The sequence below is a fragment of the Pollicipes pollicipes genome, unplaced genomic scaffold (genome assembly GCF_011947565.3).
Source record: "Pollicipes pollicipes isolate AB1234 unplaced genomic scaffold, Ppol_2.1 Scaffold_2555;HRSCAF=2994_pilon_pilon_pilon, whole genome shotgun sequence".
Classification (NCBI taxonomy): domain Eukaryota; kingdom Metazoa; phylum Arthropoda; class Thecostraca; order Pollicipedomorpha; family Pollicipedidae; genus Pollicipes; species Pollicipes pollicipes.
The window spans coordinates 8,657,319-8,661,613 of record NW_023596136.1 but is presented as its reverse complement, the minus strand read 5'-3'; the positions used below and the strand labels follow the sequence as shown (position 1 = coordinate 8,661,613).

The following is a 4,295-nucleotide window of genomic DNA, read 5'->3' as shown; positions in this document are numbered from 1 at the left end:
GGCCAAACCAACATGTTTTTTACTCGGAGCTTGCTGTGGGATAGTTTCTGGTGCTCATTTCGAGTTAATTGATAGCAGAAACCGCATTATAGATCTCCATGGACTTCTAGAGGTCGGTTAGGTCACTGATCTAAAATGACCGGGGTCAACATTTGTTTTAGGAACTACTGTCTAACGTAATCTTTGTCGCTTAGTCAAATGCAAAACTCGAAGGCACCTTGCATGATTTTGGCCACCCTGACCTTCAAAAGCTCAAACAAGGTCAGTGACCTTCAGTGAGAATGTGACCTTTGGCTTAGAAACGGTTATCTCGTTCTGGGGGCACTTTGGAGACCAACCTGGAACTTGACCTTGTTCGACCTTTTTACCCGAAGGTCATGACCTAGGAACCTGACACCTAACCTAAGTGAGTTCACGCACAGGTCAACACACGCTGTAAATTTAGTGTCTAAAGGTTCCCGAGATCTCAGGGGGGTCAAATTGACCCCACACGGGCGAAGGGTATCTGGCCGCCGGCCGCCCGGCGCGTGTTAACCGACCTTGCTCTGGACTTCGTGATCACATCGTCATTGGGTACGGAGGATCTGATGGGGATTGATTCATACTACCCCCCGTGGTACTACGATTAATGCGGCAAAAGGCCCGGCACCCAACGCACCCAAGGTTTTACTCATGGTTTTCCCCACATATATGCAATAAGTTGTGATCTTGAATGGCGGCCTTATTCACCACATTTTCCGCATTGCGCCCATCAAAGCAAAATTGCATAGAGTGGTTTTTCCCTGCTTCCCCTCGCTAAAGTGGCCACCGAACTTATTTAGGGTGAGCCGTTTTATGTACGGATAAATTCGCAGCACCGCTCGTTCCTCTCTTGGCAAGTAATGTACGTTGAAGCCACCAAAAAAAGGGGGGAAATGGTGCCGTTGATGGCAAGGCGATGTTGATGGTTGGATGACCACTGGTTGCGGTAGTTTGTTGGTAATTGGTGGTCGACAAAAGTTGTCAGCGCAGTGAGGTTGGTTTGAGGGATTATAAGCAATACCCTGCAAGAAGCCGTGTGAGTGAGGTAATTCCAATTAAGACTGTAAGGGTTGGGCGATGGTGTGGGGCGCCTTTACGCCGTATGATCACTTTTTTTCGACGGCGCTACGTGCTGCGAATCCTGAGGCCTGCTGTCATAATGGACGGTACAATGCTGTAGTTCAAGCTTAGGTGTAGGTATCATTGGTACCTAATGTTAAAAAAAACATTGTACATCATTCGTCGTGTTTAAGGCGGAACATGTCGTAAATCCATCATGAAAACAGGTATATTCATGCTCCACCTTCGAATTCCAGTAACTACGATAGCGAACTCCCGAGCGCCCCACTCACTCCACCGCCTTGGCACCCCAGCGTAGTTCCTGCGTCATCGTTGCGTGGTTACAATATTTCTGCTTATGAAGAACTATAAAAAAAACAAACAACCTAAACTAGCCTTATCTACCTAGCCTAACCTAACCTAACCTAGCCTAGCCTAGCCTAGCCTAGCCTAGCCTAGCCTAGCCTAAGCCTAGCCTAGCCTAGCCTAGCCTAACCTAACTAACCTACCTACCTAACCTAACCTAACCTAACCTAACCAACTAACCTAACCTAACCTACCTAACCTAACCTCCCCACCCTATCCTCTTCAACCCAGTGCCCCATTGGCAATCCATGCCCCATGCCAACACCTACGCACCATAATTAAGAAGTTTCTGTTCAGCCGCCATATTCTCATCTTGCGCACGGAAGACTGCTTGGAAGCATACTTCATTGGGTTCTTGGCACCTGGGCCTCCCGTACATTTTTATAGTTCTTGATACGCAGTAATGTTGGATCTTGCGTAGCAACGGCGCCGGGGCCGCGGTTGCTGCGTGTTTGGAGGCGCTCGGATGTTCGCTATCGTAGATATTTAAGTTCCGAGGTAAGAGTTTAGATGACCTGTTTTACGATTAATTTCGATATCTTCTTCTGCCTTAAAAACGATGACTGACGTACAATGCTCTATTTAACATGAGGTAGCAATGCATGCCATGACTTCGGTATGTTCCGCGTTAAACCTGACAATGATGTACAGTGAATTTTCTAACATTAGGTACCAAGGTATGCATACACCTAAGTGTTTTTCAGACATTGTAAAAAGCTTGGAAAAATTTCAAAGCCTCTCAAGGTTGTTTCAGCATTTCTAACGCATCTGTGCATATTATGCCATGTTGAAAAGCCATATTAACCAAGCTCTTCACAATGATATGCTTACAGCCCTTACAATTTGAGTAGCAGTTTACAGGTAGTGTGCAAACAAGTCTGCCTGGTCTAATGCAAGTTCAAGCAAAAGTTTGGTCAAGGAAACAAGGCTATGAAAAACCAAAGTAAATGCATGTCACAGTAGCAGCCACACAAATTATTGTCAGTGTACATCAGTCTGTTTTCCGAAGCAAGGTGTTATATTCCCTGACAAAGAAAGGTGTCATGGACTTGCGCCAGCATGCACCTATCACACACTGGGCATGCATATGTTACTTCAAATATTAGGGGAAATAGCTAAAAACGTGAAGTTTTCAAGTGTGTCTCCATTTAGTTGACCACCACTATGACCACCTTGCCACACTGCCAGTGTCTTGAAGTGACTTGGCTGATGTTTCTTAAATATGCCATAATAACAGGATGTCTTATTTTCAGGTTTTCAACTTCCCACCACACACTGCACACTGATGTCTGATCCTGACCGAACAATATGGTGTGGCAATGTCTCTGGTGAGGTGACAGATGAAGTTCTGTATGAATTATTCTTACAGGTGAGCTTCTCATGTTAGCATGTTTTAAGGCATGTCGACGATGCCACTTATGGTACAAACAGGCTCCTTTGTCAGCATCTGCATTAGGTTATGGCAGCTCCACTGGATAGACCACCTGTCAGGCCAGTCTACTGTCAGTGGTAGTTTATGGCCATGCCACCTGAGACATTACTCACATAGCCAAAAGGTCCTGTTTCCATTGCAAGCTCCATTTCAGCGGTCATGTGTGGATACTGTGTGGTTCAATGAGCTACAACTCTACACACAAAAGCATTTGTCAGCTATAATGCTGTCAAGGGTGCACACTTGAAGCACTGCACTTGCTTTCTGAGTAAGAATATGTAATTATTTAAGTGTGGGTAACAGTATGCATGCATTTAGTATTGGAACATATTATGTATATAGTGTGCTTCCACTTTCCTGGCCTTGTGATTGCCAGGCGGGACCACTGGAAAGGGTGCGCCGGCCGCGGGACCAGAGGACGGGCGATCCGCGCCCCTTCGCCTTCGTCACCTACGAGGACGAGGAGTCGGTGCCGTACGCGCTCGAGCTGTACCGCGACACCAAGCTGTTCGGTCGAGTGCTCCGACTGCAGGCGCAAGGCGGCCAGGTGGGTCCGCCGCGGTCACCGCCTGACAAGGATGGGAGGGGGGAAGCCAGGGGGTTTACTGTGGTCACCGCCCGACGGCGAACGTCGCTGTCCTCTGCAGTCCTCTGAGCATACTTTTGGAAATTTGACTGCTGAAATCTTGGCAGTGCTGCGTTGTGAAGAAACACAATTTTGCAACTTTATCCACGCATGAAAACGGAGTCAGACTCGGCCTGTGTCTTCGCTGGATGACTGTTGCTAGTGTATGTTCTGCTCTTATTTATTGTTTGCTCATGCTGCGATTTAAGTAATCCCGACGCCCCAGCTTGGTGGTCAGAAAACTGCACGTCCACATTGTCACACACATCCCCATCCGCTGACCTGGGGAAGTAACATGTTGCTATTGTCTTCCAGCAGCATGACAAGCAGCAGCTGGCGTCGAACGGTCGCCCCGTCCGGCGCTTGATCGAGTCCGGCGGAGGAGCCCGGGCAGAACGCGCCGACCATAGGCACAGCGACCGGACAGCGGGTCGCTTTAGTGAACGCGGGTCGGAGAGACACAGCGTCCGCCGTCCCGACCGCCACACTGACCGCGGTACGGAGCGGGCGAGGGATCGCGGTGCGGTGTGGTCTAATGATCGTGGTACGGACAAGTACAATGATCACGGAGCACAGAGGTACGATGACCACGGAGCGGACAGGTACGATGATCGTGGCGTGGAGAGGTACGGCGGTCGCTTTGCGGAGAGGTACAACGAGCGCGCGGGAGACTGGCACGATGACGGCGCTCCGGAGCTCTCCAGCGGCCGCGGCGCCGGGCGGTACTGTGAGCCTACTGATGACTGGCCCGGTGACCGCCGGAGCGTGCGGCGCGGCGAGCGCGGCGAAGAG

General features: G+C 49.5%; 1 long non-coding RNA gene across 2 annotated transcripts; it reads left to right on the top strand.

Annotated features, from left to right (window-relative positions):
* The first annotated feature begins 1,905 nt into the window (after nt 1-1,905).
* LOC119112700 (uncharacterized) lies at nt 1,906-4,007 on the top strand. Of its 2 annotated transcripts, none has more exons than XR_005095763.1 (4): nt 1,906-1,944; nt 2,700-2,815; nt 3,255-3,425; nt 3,822-4,007. It is a non-coding gene; the product is annotated as an uncharacterized LOC119112700 (long non-coding RNA). The 2 variants fall into 2 exon arrangements; XR_005095762.1 differs by having other exon boundaries at nt 3,819-4,007.
* The last annotated feature ends 288 nt before the right edge of the window (nt 4,008-4,295 follow it).